This window comes from Vespula pensylvanica, chromosome 4, assembly GCF_014466175.1.
Source record: "Vespula pensylvanica isolate Volc-1 chromosome 4, ASM1446617v1, whole genome shotgun sequence".
Taxonomy (NCBI): domain Eukaryota; kingdom Metazoa; phylum Arthropoda; class Insecta; order Hymenoptera; family Vespidae; genus Vespula; species Vespula pensylvanica.
The window spans coordinates 5,780,235-5,799,236 of record NC_057688.1 but is presented as its reverse complement, the minus strand read 5'-3'; the positions used below and the strand labels follow the sequence as shown (position 1 = coordinate 5,799,236).

General features: G+C 34.2%; 1 protein-coding gene across 7 annotated transcripts in view; it reads right to left on the bottom strand.

Moving 5' to 3' along the window:
• Positions 1 to 19,002, bottom strand: part of LOC122628458 (homeobox protein abdominal-B-like) — an 82,825-nt gene that overhangs the window by 21,255 nt on the left and 42,568 nt on the right. For 3 of the 7 annotated variants that reach the window (XM_043810799.1, XM_043810796.1, XM_043810798.1), the window contains exon 3: positions 10,820 to 11,032. The exons of 1 other annotated variant lie outside the window; for it this stretch is intronic. The gene's annotated coding sequence lies outside the window, so the exon portion shown is untranslated. Of the gene's footprint in view, positions 1 to 10,819; positions 11,668 to 11,797; positions 11,952 to 19,002 lie in introns of those variants that run through there. 3 more of the 7 variants (XM_043810800.1, XM_043810797.1, XM_043810795.1) reach the window with 3 other exon arrangements.

Sequence of the window (19,002 nt, the reverse complement as noted above, 5' to 3'; positions counted from 1 at the left end):
ACACCCGCCCCCCCTCTTTCCATTCCCCACCTCGTCTTACCTCCCTACCTCACCGTTGTAACCCTCACTTCGTCTTTTTTTTAAATATTTTCTTCGATTATCGTTCCAACGACGTGCTTCGAATGACTCAGTGATTCGAGTACGAATTACGAAGAGAATTGAAAATGTATAGGTATATATACATGTGTGTGTGTGTGTGTGTGTGTGTATTTTTCTTGTTTCTGTCTTTATCGTTTAAAATATTTCAATATATTTTTATTTGGGCGATTAAAAAATTGTAAATCGTAAAGCGAGGAAAACGAAACAAAAAGAGAAAAGAAAAAAAGAAAGGAAATAGGTAAGTAGGTAGATATATTTATATTTGTGAAACGTGAAATGCGCGTGAAATTGTCTTCTTGTATAATTTCGTTAAGCATACATTTCGAATTTACTATAAATAGATAGGTATAGTTCCTCCTACCTTGTCCCGTTCTTTTATTTGTAATGTATATATGCTCAACATAAAATAATCATTTAGAGTTGTAATTTATTATCTTGTTTACAAGTACTTATTCATTGTCAGCTTTCTTCATTATTATTTGTTTTCACTGGCATTAGCACGGTCGTTGAGCCTACACGATCGAAACAACGATAATTGAAACGACCCATAGTAAAGTTTGAACTGTGGATTACTCGAGACGATCATGATTTTTGAATGAGAAAGACAGAATGAGAGAAAGGAAGAGAGAGAGAGAGAGAGAGAGAGAGAGAGAGAGAGAGAGAGAGAGAGACAAGAGAGAAACCGTACGAGATTGTTTGTCTAAATCGGTCGAAATAGATCGTTATAAATACGATCGAAACGTATAACTAACGATTACTTTAACGATGCGTATTAATTGGCACAATAAACCCCTATTACTCGAGAATATAATTATAATATTGAATTATAGCCGACGTTTATATTCGTGATACGATATTAAAGGCGTTAGCGGACACACGGCCTGTTGCTATTTATGCGTTTATTCAAAGTCGGACATGAGATCTTCCAGTGCTAAGTGCAAAGCCATCATTAGCCATTATACGAGCTAAGCTAATTCATTCATCGTACAAACAACGATCGATTGTGTAGTCATAGATCTTCGTATTTAAAATCGATCATGTAGGTACCTATACCTATACATATATATATATATATATATATATATATATATATATATATATTATATCATATTATATTATATTATATTATAAATTACACACACACACACACACACACACATATATATATATATAAAATTTCTTTCAAAATCTATCTGTATATGAGCATAAATACATATCTAAGACGGCTACGATGGCTCGTATTAATTTACAAATTTATTTATTTTTTTTTTCAAGACAAAATCAAATCAATCGAATTAGAAATCGATATTGCAGATATTTCAAAGAGGCGTTAAAAATGAAATGAAAATAAAACGTAGGAAAAACTAACCTGTCTTATATTCCTGTATTTCTCTTTATCTTTTATAAAATTATATTAATTTATAAAACGAAAAAAAGATAGGATAAACATAGGTTAGGACAGACAGGTGGATGCGCTTTTGCCAAAGGACATTAGCCTGGTCGTCGGTCGAGTGTCTTGCACGGAAGTCCGCTTAAACATTTTATGGGGTGGTCGGCGTAATTTGATGGCCCATAAAAACGCCTAGTCTAGTTTTTCCCGAGGCATCGTCATCCGTCGTCGCTGCGTTCAGCGTGGAGCCACGCGCCCGTCAAGATTTCATGACTCTGATTTCCAAATCGTTTCGCATCGTTCGCGTGTCCTTGTTTCGTTTATCTCTTTCTTCCTTCAAGAGAAGTAACGAGATCGAATTTCTACAGAAAAGATTGAAACGAACGAACGTTTGCGACGATTTTCATTAGAATTTATCGGGGTAAGGGGAAGTTAAAAAGAAAACGATTAACCGAGAAAAATCTAAAATTATTCGAGAAAATAATATTCCCATTAAATTCATACAATTTATAGATATCTAACCCAACGTTTGTCAAAAATTAGAATAGTCACAGTCATCGATAAATCTAGATCCATTTACATAAGGCGGAAGAGAATAGCATTTGTATGCTTTATCGACTGATACGTATAAACTCAATCGAGCCCGTATTTTAAATGGCGTCCATTATGTTTAAATCATTCACCCTAAACGGTTGGTAGTATTAAAGGGTAAGGATATCATTGTCGATCTATTTCCATAAATAAATATTAATCTGAGAATATATATTTTACGTTTAATTTCATTTTGTTATTCAATTTTGTTATTTCTCGTCATATATTCAACAATATATTTAATAAGAAGACTTTTTGTTTAAATAATTATTTACGATTACACTAGAAACAGAAATTTATTTTCAACGTAACGATGTTTCGAATTAAACGAAGAAATGAAGAAATGAAAAATAAAAAAAAATGATTGATGAAATAGTGACGCATCGGTTAGGATCGGGTTTGATCGAGGAAAACCGAAGGCGAGTCAAGAGGGAGGGTCAAGAGAGGAGCAGGAAACGAGAAACGTGGGGGAAATTGAAAATGTGATGGAGGACCGGCAGAGGGATTGATGACGATCCGGATATGAGATGAAGGTGGAGGCCTGCGGAAATTACCAGAGCCGCCTTCCTATTCCCCCTTCCCGGATTAACGTGCTCTCCTGAATAATAGTAGCATCGTACGAATTCTTATCGATTATTGATCATCAAAATCCTTTTCGAAGAAGAAATAAAGAAATCGATTTTCTTTACGAGACAGTGCATTATATATCTATATAGATCGATAGAAAATAAAATAGAATAGACCACGCGATTTGATTAGTAATATTTTTCATATCTTCTTTTTAATTTTTAATTTGTTATATCTTTTGATATTAATTATAAGAAATGTTTTACAATCTTAACAAAATGTTAACCTTGAAAAAGATTATAATCTGTAAGAATATATCGATTAGAAGTGTTATATTAAAAAAAAAATTTTAGAAACAAATTTTGGTATCCCAAAAAATATTTCGATAATAAATATCCCGGGGAAAAAAGGTAGGAATATTCTGTTAATTTTTTTTTTTCTTCGCACGAACACAAACGCGGGCACGAATTCAAGCGGATAATTATTTACGGTCATACTTACAATGGAGCTGTATATATTATATGAAAGATGACAAAAAGAAAAAGAGAAATGAAAAATGTATTTTTTCACGAATATTTTATTAACTTATTTCTTTGAAAGATTTAACTAGATAATTATGTAGATACAATGAAATATAACTACGATGAAATTAAATATTATTTCAATGATTGCTATTGATATCAACTCTATGTATAAACTTGCGATTTATTAATATTATTATATTCTCTTTTCTCTTTTTCGATCCGACGTATCCTAACTCGTATATTTTCTGACTGTATATAAATTAGAATCCAAAATGAAAATAATAAAGAAGGATTTGCGATGGTACATAGACGATGCGTGGAAATAGGAGATAGAAAGCGAGCAGACGAAGCAAGCTGCTTCAAACGGCCAATAAGTCGCATACCCTGGAGCGTTTGATATGCTACATATAGTAATCTAAAGTTGTGTTTATAGCTGCGTATATATGCATGGCAATTCGGAAGATCATAGTGGCACAAGGAACTCATTACCCTACGTTGTGGATATTAGCATATTTAGAGGCTCTTTTCTCTCTTTCTCTCTTCTTCTTTCTGCTTTTACTTCCTTTGTTCTCTTTTACTTGTCTCTTTCTCTCTCTCTTTTTCCTATGCTTACCATACTTTCGTTTCAGTGCATTTCTTCTCGAAAGAATCATCTCAAGAGAGTACTCATTGAAACGAACAAAGAGATTTCATTTTTATATTGATAATTAGCAAAAGAATATTTCCACTCGTTTCTTTTATTCCTTCACTTTGATTAGCATTTAATTATTGTATCGTTAGTTTAATAATTAAAAAATTTTATATCATCAAATTGTAAATTCAGAACGAATGGTATTGTTTAAATTTAAAGAAAAAACAAAAGGAAAAAAAGAAAGATAAGATAGAATTTAAAAGTAAAAAAAGATTTAACTTTTGTTCGTTTATGCGTTCGTCAAATTGCAATTCGTACGAAAGACATTTCGGAGAACGTTTGAAGAAGAAGCAGAGTTGCTGAAAGGGTCGAGTAATTAAGGAAGCCCATTTTCCTGAAAAGACAATTCAGTTTAATGAGAGGCAGACAGTTTAGCCTCTCCGTATCTCGCTACTTCTTCGTATTCCTGCTTTTCTCTTTGTTCATTTCCTTTTATCCTGAATCAACGTTTCTCTTTCTACTTTTATATTTATATCATCCTCCTCTCGTCTGTCATGCTACTCGAGAACCATCTTGATTTTACAATGTCCGCTTTCTCTTTCTCTTTTTAAATCCTCCTCCCTTTTTTTCTCCTAATAGTCTAATAATGCAGATATTTTCCTTTCATTTAATTATCTAATATCGAATATTAATAGAAACTATAACGATATTATTCGTATGGTTTATAAAAAAAAAATAAACTTCGTACGTTCTATAAATTCGTATTAAAATAAATCTTGATTTGATATAAATTTATATTAAATAATAAATATAATAATAAAAATAAAATAACATACGAACGTTATTACGATATTCTACATTTTTATTAGACGGTATTCTTTCTTTTACGAGAGAAACGTACTACCATCACGTAGCCCCTTTTAAAGAGCATTTAAATGGAAACGTCGTCCTCCGCTCTATCGTGGCGCCACCTGACACAAGATGCCGAAAGTCGATAGTGATCATTCGATAAGGAAGAAAGTAAAGTCGAGAGTCGGTAAAGAAGAACGGCGGTAAAAGGGACGAAACTTTTTTCATTCGTTCGTATTACTTATACGTATGAAAGCACGTAAACAGTAAGGGTGTCGAAAAGGATATAAATAAGAGGGTGGTTCCACTATGAAGATGAAAAGTTATTTTTCTCGGGGAGAAATATAAGTGGGTATATAAATTTTCGACACTTGACTTTGATAAACGGAGATTGCATTAGCTAATTGTATCAGTCAGAAATCATTGAAACCACTTTGGAAAATTTTATATTCGAATTTTTATTACATCCACGTTTTGAAAATAAGTAATATTATTTTTTACATAACGATAAAATATTGTTAATAAATAATAAAAGGAAAAAAATTAATACACATACTTATATATTCGTAAATGTCTCATGTGAAATGTGTTATAAGAAATATCGACTACGATAGGGTTGTTGGAGAAAATTTTTTATTTGAATTCGGACTATACACATGTTTTCAAAATGAATAATGTTATATTTTCGATAATGATAAAAATATTAATACTAAGTGACGACAATAAAAAGAGAAAAAAGAAAAGAAAAAGGAAAATGGAAAATAAATTTACGTATTCGTAGATATCGCATGTGAAATGTTCTTTAAGAAATCTCGACTACGAAAGGGGTGCGGATAACGAGCAATTAACGTAAACTCGTCGTCGTATATAAACTGCAATGTTTAGATATCACCGGAAGGATGGCTGCCGGCTTTTATACGGTGTGCACGCCATCCTAAACATAGGAAGTTGATATAGAAGTCTATTCTTGTAGGACAAATAATCGTTGCAAATTGAAAGCATATGTTTGACTATGCGTACGTGACGTTTTAACTTTCACGAAGAATTTCGACGTGACACGAAGGACGACGACTAATAGATATCTAATACATTTTCACACTTATGTTCGTGTACTTACATTCGTATCCTTGAAATTATTTAAGAGAATAAATTACGATATAATGCCATAAGATTTTTTTTTTTATATAAGGTTATTCTACCTTTTTTTTTTTCTTTTCTTTTTCTCCCTTGCAGGTCCAGGTATTTCGACAAAAGTTAAGGTCGACAACCAAGGCTGTGCTTAAATTATATCGTCGAAGCAAGGCCAATCTTCAAAAGGAAAGACATTATGGCTTTCGTGAACCATTATTTTTTGCTCCAATAACAAGGATATATTTTCGAGCCATTGAAAGATTTCTTTTCGTGAGATCCAAAAGTACATCCTTTGAAGGCTAAGAGAGAGAGAGAGAGAGAGAGAGAGAGAGAGAGAGAGAGAGAAAGAGAGAGGGAAAGTAGAATTCTAGAGCCCTTCTAGTTTCCAGAGAAACTTCATAAGAATAACGAAAAATGAAAATGTTTGTTAAAATTTCTTTTTATCTTCAATGCAACGACGAATATAATAAATAAAAGAATAATAAAATTCGCGACGTAGCGAAAAAAAAAATACGGTCAAGCTAAGGATAGTAATAAAGATATTCTTTTTTTCTTCTCTCGTGTTTTTCTAAGCTGGCGCTATTGCCCAGAGACGGCTGAATAAATCCGACTAACGTTGAGATCGTTGGGACCGGCTTGAGATCGTTTTACGACATTACGCTACGTAAATTATGAATATTACTTACGTCCACATGTGGCTGATTAAATTGGACGATCACCGAAAAAATCTTATCCCACTTCATATATCACATCTCTACCAGCGCTAACTGCCGGCAGTTTAATGGATCCGTAAGCTGCGCTCGCGGTGGTATAATCGATTTTCTCTTGTTGCCCAAAGTGACTTCTTAAGGGTGCACAAATCGTAAAAACCCTTCTACTTTCTTTATCGCAACATCGTTTCGTCGAATGATTTTGATCAAAAATACATCGAAATACAAAAAAAAAAAAAAAAGAAAATATTTTTATAACATCTTTTTAATTTTCTTTTTCTGAATTAAAACAAATTTATAATTATGTCTATAATTCAAGTGTCTAATATTTCTCGATTTTTAGAACCTAACTGTACAACAAGTGTTTACAAATTATAATCGACTAGAACATTTAGAATTGTAAATATTGTTAAAACAAATGCAATTAGCTATATTGTAATATATCCTATCGTTTTATAAATATCAAAAGAATTTGGTCAATCTCTAGAACTTAGCCATACGACAATTATATTCATTAAACAAACAGTCTAAAATATATAAAATTTTATATATTACTAGAACAAATTACATATTAAAAAAAAAAAAAAATACATATACGTAAATTTAATTAATTACATTTTATCTGTCCTCTTATCGATACAGAAAAGAACCAAAATAAATAAATAAATAAATAAACAAACAAAAGTGCGCTAGCAATGGCCCAACTAAGAGAGACTACTTACGACCAAGAGGAAATTAAAAAAAAAAAAAAAAATACAGAAAAAGAAGGAGAACAAAAAGAAACAAAATCTTGAGAAAAAGACGAAGAAAATGAAAGAAACGAAATGACACAAACTAACGAACGAACAAACAAACAAATAAATAAAAGGATGCTTGTAATAATCCAAAAAGGAGTGCTTCGTTCGACGGGAGTTTAAGCAATGGCAACCAAGCATCGTGACAGGGCGCACACGTGGCCACGAGATTCGAGACAACGATACGGAGACGAAGGAACGGCCCACGCATAACCAGCAATCCGTGACAGCCATCTTGAATTCCATGCTGCTTTCTGCAGCCTCGAGAAAGAAAGAGAGAGAGAGAAAGAGAGAAAGAGAGATAGAGACAGGGCCAGAGAAAGAAAGAGAGAGAGAGAGACCGCTTAGAAGGAGCCTGCCGGATACCGCCGGTCCTCGTCTTATTTTTTACGTGTCAAAAGCCTCGGAGCCAGGGGCAATATTGTTGATACTTGATGTTGCAGCCATATTCTCTATCCTAACCCCAACTCCCGCCTCCCTCTCTTCTTCCCTCCCTCCCTCCTACTCCTCCTCCTCTTCCTCCTCTTCACCATCACCATCGTCTCCTGTTTCTCCTTCTACCTCGGCATCTTCTCGAGCACGTCGTGTCCGGCCTGCTTGGCGGGAGAGCAACTTCGTGTGTTTCTCTTAGTTTCTATTCTCTTTCTCGCATATATCAGACTCTCCTTCTCTTTCTCTCTTGTTTTTCGTACGTTCCATCCTTTTCGGAACACTTTCAAAATATAGATATATATATACGCATACTTAGGAATTTGTACTGTAACTTAAGCCACAATCTCCGACCGAAATAACTCGTAGAAGGTACTTAAGTAGGTAGATAGTACGAGGTTCGGATCGTGTAGTTTCTTTGACGATATTTTATTTATTAACGATCGTGATCATAGCTATTATATACGGTTCTATCGATGTTAACTACGACGACAAAATTATGAGATTAAACAAAAAACATATATACGTATATATATATATATATATATATATATATATATATATATATGTAAAGAGGTAAGTAACAAGTGATGGCGAAAAAAAAAAACAGGATAATTACATCGATGAGTATTTTATTGCTTGATTTGATTAATGTTAAAGTAACATAACAAAAAAAAAAAAAGCTTCGTAACGTATTTAAAAAAGATAGTTTACGAAATAGTTAAAGTAGTAAATGACTATTCAACGAGACAACTTCACCTTCGCGATAATCAACACGACTAGGTAAGTGACTATCTAAGTACTTACTTATACATCGTACGATTATGTCGAAAAAAACTGAAGGTTCACCTTGACAATTCGTACTGCAAAATGCGACGACATAAAGGTCGCATCGTAAAAAAGTACTGTCGGACGTCGTTCATATATGGCGACGATGCATACACGGACATCGGAGTATCCATTTTTCTCATGCGAGCAGAAACGCAACGCGCCATAACCGCCTACCCGTTCGACCACCCCCGGAATATTAGTCTTCTCTCTCTCTTTCTCTCTTTCTCTCTATAGCACGCGCACAAAGGAACCCGCAGAGAATAAGTGGGAGAGGGAGAGAGAGAGAGAAGGATAGAGAATGAAAGAGATACGCACGTAACGTGAAGCAGCATATCTTCGTCGCACTCCCTGAACCCACCACGCCTCCATTTCCAACCCATTTTTATTCAAATTCATTGGGAAGCTCCTCCGGTTCTGGCGAGTACACTCAGTCCGCCCATTACCAAGCTTCTCTCTTCTTTTTCCTACATTCTCCACTCCTCCTCCACCATCACCATCACCATCACCATCACCACCATCAGTATCATCACCAATACCAACACCCAACATCAACACCAATACCAACATCGGCACCCTTTCTCTTTCTCTCCCTCGTTTTCCATAAATTCTGAATTTTATTTAGTCCGCGTTGCTACGCCACCACTTTTGCATCTTTATCCTTGCATTCGGCTGAAGCTGATTCTCCTCTTCTCTCTCTCTCTTTCTCTCTCTCTCTCTCTTTATCTGTATCTCTCTTTCTCTCTCTCTCTCTTTCTCTTTTTCTGGCTCTTTCTCCTTTTATCTCAAAGTATATGCTCCTATCCTCTACGTATACGTGCACGACCGTCTATATATCTACCTACCGATAAATTTCATGGATACGCGATATGTACTCGTATCGAGTAAAACTCTACAACTCTAAACTCGTTCTCTTATATTTTCCCATCCTTTTGATGAGGAAGAGAGAGAGAGAGAAAGAAGAACAGTCAGAAAAAGATAAAGAATATTCAATGGCGAAGAGAAAAATATATATAATATTATCTATCTATTTTACGAGCAATACTAAAGAAGATCAGACGATTGAAACCTTTCCCATATTCACTCTTATTTAACGAGAATAATGAACCTTCGAAATAACAAATAGTGATTTCTTTCGATTAAAAAAATTGTCTCAAAATTTTTCCCTTCTCAAAAAAAAAAAAAAAAGAAAAGAAAGAAAGAAGAAAAGTAGTGTATAATTTAAATAGCGATGTTATCTTGTATCTTTTATAACACCCTGTAAGTTCGGTCGCATCGTTATCGACTATTCTGACGTCACCGTCGGAAAGAGAACAAAAAAAATTGTGAAATAAATGAGGAGAGACAGAGACAGAGACGGAGACAGAGAGAGGGGGAGAAAAAAGAAGAGAGTGATTAAAAACACTGGTCTATAGGTAGATACATTCACGTAGGGATGAACAAAATAATGCTGAACATGCGCGCGCCATACGTGACTCGTAAAACGAGGGAGAGACCAAACGAATTGTACACGTTGATAGTCCCTGCACACCACCACCCTCCTCTTTCCTCGTGACATCCCTTATCTCATATGCCTAATCACCCTCTATCTTCCTCGTGGCATGAATTCTAAAAGTATGCCTTTGTATATCGACTTTGAGATACAGAGTTTATCGATCGATATTGTAGATCTTATTTCGAATTCAAGGACACATAAAAATTGTGTAATTTCCATTTTTACGTAACCTCGTATTGAAACGATATTAATAAAAACGAACGATTATAATTTTTATAGCTACTAGTATTTCATCGATTTTAAATTGAGCTTTCGATCGGCTCAAAATCGAGGATAAAGAAGGTTACGCAAGTGCAAAAAATTTGTTTAGATTTCAACGCGTAAAAACGAGATAAGAGAAGAAACAAAAAAAAAAAGTATCGTTTAAAAATCAATCCCGTCGCGGGAATTGAATAGATCATAAATATTACAACAGATCAGCTCGAGTTGGCGAAAAAGTTAAGCTCGATCGAGAATCGCGCTAGAAGGAAACGCGAACGAAAAGGAGTTCTTTTATCCCTTCGAAAGAAACGATAAAATTCACATAAAAGTAAGTCGTGCAAATTCGCGAGGTCCGTTTCGAATCGTCGAAAAAGTATGGTGGGCACGTTGAATTCATCGTTAACACGTGTCACATATGTGTATGTAAGTTCATCGATACTTATAATACCTATCGTACATATATATATATATATATATATATATATATATGTACATATATATAAGAAAGAAAAAGACTCACCTTGCGGCTACGAAGAGAAGGATGAAAAGGAGGACGTAGAGGTCGCTGCGCAACGGCACGCTGGCTAACTCGTGGTGTAGCGTTGCGTTTTAGCGACTTCCGATAGTACAATAAGAAGTAAAAGAAGATGACCGGAAACAGGGGTTGTTGCCCTTTTCCATTAGAAGGGTCGTCGTTTTCCAAGCTAGTCCATGTCTGTCCTCTTTTCGGCAACTGGAACAGCACCCGATGAAACTTGATATCTCCTTCAAAGAAGGACACAGCCGCTAGGGACATCGGATTTGTTGATTGCACGCTCGGAATTTCGCGTTTTTCGTATTTCAGAGGATTAATCCTCAGTCTGGTGTCTTTTTCATATTCATTCAGGGAAGAAAAAAAGACGAGAAAAAAAGTAGAGGGAGAGAAATGATGCGAGGAAAAAAAATGAACAAAAAAAGAGAACAAAAAAAATGTCTGCCATGAACGATCAAATTTGAATCTTAACTGAGCATTTCAAGATTGGTTCTTTCTTCCTTTCTTTCTGTTTCTTTATTAATCAGCAAGTACGATCCATCTTCACTGATTCAACGATTCAACGACACTATTGCGAAGGAACAACTTCGAGAACTCCGGTTGGAAAGACCGGACCGAGAAGAAATAGAAGTCGGCGTCGCGTGGTGTCGTCGGCGATTCGCTCGGAAGCGTACTAAGCGGACTGGTGAACGGAACGGAAATACACGACGGTTTCTCGGGTAAGAAGTTACCTCGGTTGCTCTTTGCCAAAGCTCTCTCGGTAGCTTGGCTATGCGAAAAGACGAGAGTCGATAGCTAGAACGCTCGAAAGGATTTACTAGACTCCGCGGCTATACCATTCTCTCTATCTCTCTCTCTTTCTCTTTCTCTTTCTCTTGCGCACATACACATACACACATACACGCGCGCTCGCGCACATACATACACACACATATACATACACATAGATACACACAATCGTTGTACCTTCGAGCAAAGGTAGCAGAGCAAGGCGCCGCGAGACGAGTTGTTGTGAACGACACGTAACAACGACCGCCTCTCTTTGCCTCGTACAGCACCGTCGCAAAACCGTAGGATGGAACCCGAGCGAGCCAAGCCAATCAGGCGCCCACCGTATCTACCTGCGGACTGCCTTCTGTGTAGCACCTGCAGGCAATATGCTTTGGCTTTATACTTTGTAAAATGCCGGCTCTCTTGATGACAGATCCTATGCGAACTGCTTCTTCTCTTTCTTCTTCTTTTTCTGTCTCTTTTCTCTCTCTTTTTCTTTCTACATCTTCACCCTTTGCTAATACACTCTTCTCTCTCTTTTTCTCCATTCCTCCTTATCTTCCGACATCGAAAACTTTCGAAAGAACATTTTCTTGAAATAACGCTATCGAGTTTGTCTCGTCATGTTATATCCAGTGCATGAATTATTCAAAAAATTACTCACGACTAGGTATCCGGATATCTTTCGATGTTTCCAATATGAAAATATCATTTAAGAATCATACGATTTTGAAAAGATACTTTTTTCTTCGAAAATCTAAATCTAGAATGTAAATTTCTTTAGTATGCGAAGGGCAATGGAATAGCAGGAAACTTGTACGACTCCACAGACAGTAAAACTCGAATGAAGACGCAAACGTACTTGAAGAGAGAAGACACTAATTGAGACACTAGACGCCTTTTTGCTACGGCCATTTCTTCGCTTTAAAGGCTCTCCTGTAAATATGAAACAATGCTCCGTCAGAGATCGAACTCTCTTGTCTCTCGGAAACGTTTAACTCTTGGCTTGGACATCATTCCTTGTGGTATTGACCAAGCAAGCTACCTCTATTTCTTACTACGGTAACACACAATCCTCTGAGACCTCTCATTACCTGCTATCATCATTATCATCATCATTGCCGTCGTCATCATCATCATTATCATCATTATTGCCGTCGCCATTACGATCATCGGCATCGTAGCGAATCGAATGAATAAAGGTTGTTAAAGTTTGCTCGCGATATTTTCTTCTTTATCTAACTCGTAGAAATTTCACATAATCCTGATGAAAAATATCCAACGAGAAAAATAAAATCAAACAAATATTGCTATAGTTTATTGTGCCAATATAAAAGACACATCGAATAAATTTTCAAATTTCAAATACATTTTATATCGAAGGAACGATAAGATTCGTAGAATTTTTCTTCAATTTTTATGATGCACCAAGTGAAATCGAAGTTTTCAGCAAAAATTTTAATCAGCTTTAAATTTTATTTTGCTCTGAGAAATCGGGATAAGAGACAGAGAGACAGGGAGACAGAGAGAGCGAGAGAGTGAGAGAGAGAGAGAGAGAGAGAGAGAGAGAGAGAGAGAGAGAAAGTAGAATAACGTTATCGGAAGAATTTACAGCTTAGTTGCAATCGTGAAAGACGACGAAGGTTTTACTGCGATTCGCGTTTGAAACGATCGATGAAGCAGCCTCCATGGCACATTGTCCTTTCAGCTACCCTTTAGCCGACCGTACGCATTCGAGGAAATGCCAGGGAAATGGATAAAAATAGGCAAGTAAATCGGTTTGCGAGGAGGGAATCTTTCTCGGTATTTTAATGGCACCAACGACAACAAGAAAGACCGACTATTTACACTCCTACGATTCTACGATGTACACTTTATAATGGGAAGCTTTTACCAAGATTGTTCTCATGGATATCTATTCTAAAAAACTCTAAAAAAAAAAAAAAAGAAATATACCTATAACAAATGCACATTAAAATGTTTCCGCTTATCTTAATGATTTTTTTTCTTCCTCAGCGATCAGATCCATTTATCCGATTAGATCGATCTAACCGATTTAACCGGCTGTCTGATCTAATCTTTTTTTTTTACGTCTGCAAAAAAGTTATATCGCGTGAAAGTTATGGTATTATTTACACATGATAAATCAAAAGTTTCTAGATGAGTTAAAAGTTCCTAAGTGGATCAAAAGTTCTTAGGTGATTGTAAAAATGAATTTTCATTCTTTCTCAAGAATTTTAAAGACAATTTTTTTTTTTTTTTTTACATTTTATTTTACAAATTTACAAAATTACAAGCCTAGCTTGAAAAAGTATAAGTTCAAGAAGTCTTGAAAAGGAGTAAAGAATTTTTAGAATCACCTATCTTTAAAATCAACTTTTAGCCCACCTAGAAACTTTTGACTCGTTCTGCATTAACGTAATTATATATATATAAAATAAAATTCATTAATTTTTATACACTATCATAAATTTATGAAAAAAATTTTCTTTTCTTTTTTCTTCGACGATCTATAAAGGACAATTGAACGAAGGTTAGCTTTTACCAAGATTACGACGGTCTTGGGTTAGGCGATAAAACATAATAAAATGCTTTCATTGTCGACTACATTAGATCTGATTGCGAGCCTCGTGATTCTGGAGTCTTCAGGCAAATCCTTAGGCTAGGTAAGTACAAATTACGTCGAGCCTGACTCCTTTACGAACCTGAATTGCACATCGACCTTAACGATCATCTTAACTGATAAAGCCTTTTATTCCGAGAGCTTTCCCCTTCCAATTATAAATGCAATTTTGAAATTTTCTAAATTACTCAAATTACTCTTGAAAATATTCTTGATTGGAGCAAAAACTACACTCTATATTTTATACCTATAAATAAATCTATAATTTAATATATGGTATAATATACTAAAAAGAATTTAACATATACATATATAATTCTTTTTTTTTAATTCTTTAGATATGTAAATATATTATAATAATAGATTTAGAGTACTTTGTTAAGTTAAGTGAAAAAAAGAAATGTATAAAAATTTTAACGAAATATATACTCATATATACTTTCAATGAGCATTATAAAACATTCCAAAAATACTAATATAATCATCAAAAACTTGTATAAAAAAAGGAAGAATAATTATTCGTCCTGGTTTGAACATTTCTAATTACTTGATACGAATTCAGTGACGTCGCAAATATGAAATTAAATTTATTAAAAAAATATTACGTCAGAATACTACGTCGACGATAACACTTCGTTTCTTCTGGTAAGGTGACGATAACAAATAAAAATCTAATATTATACGTTAAGTGGCCATTATTTGATCGAAATGCATGAAACGTCCTTGCCGATTTTATCGATTTTCTAATCACTTGTCGAATCTATCCTTCGACCATTGGTCGATCGAAAAGAAGTTTATATTTAATTAACGTACGATATCGTTTCTCTCTTAAGAAATAAAAACTCAAAACTCTTTTTGTCTTCGATACAAGTTCCCATTAACGAGTAAATATTTTAGATGCTATCATTGCTCGTGCACGATTATATCAATTTTAATAAAGGAACAAAAAATTCCATGTGGAAGTCTTTTTGAGTAAAAAAGAGTTGACGAAAAAAAATCGATTATTTTATTACGAGCAAAAATTTATTATACGAACGTCCGAATCGTTATATTAAAACGTTAAAAATATATAAAATTTATCTATCAGAAATATTTGATATAAACGATCTGTTTATTATATTATAGTAAATATAATCTAGGAAAATTCGAATAAAAAGAAAGAAAAAGAAGAAGAAAATCGTATAACGACGATATACAGGATAATTGACGAATAAATTGAAGAAAAATTTCGAAAGGATTTGAAACGTACGAAAGACGAACCCGTGTTGTCCTTTAAAAAAAAAAAAAAAATATGTCTCCGTGTGCGTACAAAAGCCTTTTATGATTTCATTTCTAAAGGCTATAAATTCATTGGTCCTCTCTTACTTAGAACTTTGTATACCGACAGAGTTTTTTCGTTAATGGTGATCAACGATAAATTACAACTTTACAAACCCAACTTGGGTCATTTAAGTCCACGGTGGTCGTCCTATTTGAGCCTAACTGCCTGCACACTCTCCAATATCTGCTATAAACTAATAAACGTAAAACACATCGTATATAGATGGACGTGAGAACATTGTGAGAAGTTCGTTTTTAATCTATGTATGTAAGTACACACATACAACATTTCTAATGCCTATTTAGAGTATATTAAATCATCATAAACAAACAGATCATAAGATTATATCTCGCATCTTTCACATACTACGATTAATATAAATATTAGTCGTAAGTATATATTTGTCAATAATTTAGATAGATATCTAACGATAACATTTGTTAAACATTTTTATTTAAATCATTGAAATATATGTAATATGAATGATTATCTGTATACAGGATATATTCGAAACAACGTTTATAAGAAACGAATATTCTAATGAGAAAGGAATTATAATCTATTCGAATTTTACACGATCCAATGAATGATGATTTTTGATGTAAAAGAAAAAGGAGAATCAAGTGGAAGTTAAGAAAACGAGCGGCCATGATGCGATCCCGAAGGATGAGGGCAAGCTATTAAGATGTCGTGGGTTGGACCTAAAATCACGAGTCGAAGCTCGAATTGGCCAATCGTAGAAATTATCATCGAATCCCGTTTCTCCCATCTATTCACGACGATTACGTTCGTCGACTTTCGTTCCGCCGAAGGAAGATGATTGTTAATTAAAACTCCTCGAAATTCTTACCAACCCGAGGCGGTATCCTTTCGAGACAACGATAAAAATATTTAACATGTTTATCGCGATATGTTTAGGATCGAGCTACTCGACTATTCCGACAATTTTCGAAAATTCTCGAAATTAAAGAAAAATTATTGGATTCGAATTTTGAAAAAGCAATAAAACTTTTTTATCATAGCTAATTTTCTTTTTTTCTTTATATATATATATATATATATATATATATATATAAATTAAATACAACAAGTAGATATTATTACTTGGAAGGTAACGTAAGAGTTTCGAAAATTTATTTTTTTGTCTGGTAGATTATGTAACAGGCATGACACCGATACATGAAAATTTTCGAATTATCGCAAAACTATATCGTATCTATATACAAAAATATTTTTCTCTTATATCGTTTGTATTTATATTATATATAATAATTATCATATTTCTATATGTATGTATAATACATGTTAATATGTCTATTACTATCGTACTTAATATAGACATTATTATATAGACTTAATATAGACTTAATATAGTTAATATCGTACTTATTATAGACAAGTATTATAGACAAGTACGATATTTCAAATGTAATATAAGTTTTTCCAAACTTTGGTAGGACTATTTTTTTCTTTGTCTTTATATACAAAAAGTTTTAGTAGTATTAAGTAGAAAAAGAAATCCCTTCGAAGTCTGACGAAATCGATATTAAAGTCTCATTAAAATGTTACTCTAGTGTCAGTAAGAATGATACGGACGATTCACGTTAGGATCACCTGGTAAAAAAGAAGCTTGCATGTACATGGCTTAACGTAAAGAGGCCCTCGTGCATGTTATTCGGTCCACGGTGTTACGTCGTCCAGCACGAGACGACGCAGCGGCAAGGTGAAGAGCCGCACGGTAGGAAGGCGGGGGAGAACATAAGAGCTCATAAATGCGAATTTAAGAGGCGCAATAAAAACACAATGAAATCGAGAGTGAACGAGCGAGAGCACGTGCTTCTCTTTCTCGACCGACGGATTTCCTTCTTCGAATAACATTGAACGAATCTTAGACGCAAGACATTTACCTCAACTTAGTTAAGCTCCATGCTTCCTTTTCTTCTTAAATCGATCGAACTCTTAAAAAATCGATATTCTCATAATAACAAACATCGTAAGAGAATTTTTTTTTTTTATAAATCATACTCATAACTTCATAAAATTTCGAAAACGTATTAGACTTTATTATTATTTGGTAAAACTATTGAAAATACAAGTATATATCTGTCTATATACGTATATATGTAAAGATTGACAAAAATGATCACAGTCATCTCCGTTGAACAAATAACTCTATATAAATAATTATAGAAAATATTGTGACTACGATTAACGTTCAAACGGAATGGAAAATATAAGTACGAGTTAGTGTTACATGCGTCTTTACTGGGAAATAAAAACGTTCGACGTTCCGAATAAATGTTAACGAGTTGTTACGTCGGTGTCGTCATTTCTCATTTCCTCTTTAGACAAACGCAAAACGTTGTAACTATGAAATCCCATTTGTCGTTATAAAAGGATCACGCTTTCCGCTTTTTCTCAGTCGTAGCGCGTTCAAGCACTATGTCCTCTCATAAACCTTCATTCGCAGATATTTTACTTTCCGAACGGATTTCACTGTACCAAGGTCGCGAAAGGAGAGAAAAAACAATAAAAAAAAAAGAAAGAGAGGAGAAAAAAAATAAAAGAAACAAGGAGACGTGTCCCCTTTCTTATAAACAGAACGATGTTTCTACCCTAACGATTCGTTACAATGGTTTCCCTTTGGTGTCCTTCAACGACTAATCGGGGTAGAATGTCGCAAAAAAAGATCATAAAATTCCTTGAAAACCCTTCTATTCTACATGCAACCTTAAAACTAGATCACGAAAATAGATCATTTTTTACGATTTCTATCTCTCAAAGGTTTAAACAAATTTTCTCTTTCCTCTTATTATTTTCTTATTGCACAAAATCTAAATACATGCTCATGAGTTCAAAAAATAAAAAATAAAAAAATAAAAGATTACTCTACCTCACAATTTCTAAATCATACATTTATTAACAGCGATATACTGAAAGTTTTATATAACGGCACACGACATTCGTTATTTAAACTATACTAACAGCATAGAAGATCGCAATTAGAAATTACAATAAACATAAAGTATATCGTATAAGAAATAAAGAAAGAGAACAAAATATGAAGAAAGAGAAAAGAGAAAAGAAAAAATTTCTATTGCGATCTCGTTTGAAAAAAAAAAGAAAAAAGATTATTACTAATATGAATGAGAACGGGTGTATAGATTAATTTCAAGGATATTATGATAAATGTCTACTATGTATAAAGCTGCAAGAAGAAGGTTTCACGTTTGCTAAGAAAGTGTAAATTCCATGGAAACTCAGTGGCAACACTGCCTTCCTCGTAGAGAGACGCAGTATCGACCGCGGCCTCCGGAGGCCAAACCATCTCAACCTCTTCTCTCTCTCTCTCTCTCTCTCTCTTTCTCTCTCTATTTCTCTCTTTCATTCCTTTTGCAGTCGAGCCACTAGTATCCAAGTTCCACCACCCTTTTACCTTTTCTAACATTCGCAAGA